Consider the following 677-nt stretch of genomic DNA (forward strand, 5'->3'; position numbering starts at 1 on the left):
CTGCTCATCCAGCCCTGGATGCGACGGAGCAAGGGAGATATTATTAGTCCCACTGTTGGGCTGGAGAGATGCTCAGTGGTTAAGAGCACTGGCTGTTCTTGCAGAGGACCTGGGTTCGGTTCACAACACCCACATGGTGACCACTGTACCTCTTCCTATTTCTCTCCTCTAATCCAAAGGCTCCACATGAAGTTCTTTGTAAGCTGGACCCTAATTAACTGATCCTACGTCACAGCTAGGACTGCGTTAATCAGCCTTTCTGGTAGGAGAGCAAACCCGAGAGAAAAGCAAAATGGACGACCCTGGCCCAGGTCTGAGAGGCAACTCGCTGGGTGAGAGCATTTGCTGCTCTTGCAGAGGACCTGGGCTTGGGGCAGTTCTCAGAACCCACATGGGGCAGCTCACAATTGTCTGTAACTCCTACTCCAGGAGATCGAACACCCTCTTCTGGCCTCTGATGACACCCACACACGTGGCATAATTTTTCACAGACATAATAGACATAAATAAAAATAAATCTTTAAAAAAAGGATAGTTTTCCAATACTGTATCACTCCCAACAGCTTCACATTTTATATTTAGGCACAAGATACCCTAGAGAAATGTCTCCCCAGAGTGTCTAAAAGCAGGCCAAGTATCTCATGGTGGAAACAGTGCTGTGCAGAGTGGCCAGTTGC

This window comes from Nannospalax galili, unplaced genomic scaffold, assembly GCF_000622305.1.
Source record: "Nannospalax galili isolate Female #2095 unplaced genomic scaffold, S.galili_v1.0 scaffold648, whole genome shotgun sequence".
NCBI classification, from domain to species: Eukaryota; Metazoa; Chordata; class Mammalia; order Rodentia; family Spalacidae; genus Nannospalax; species Nannospalax galili.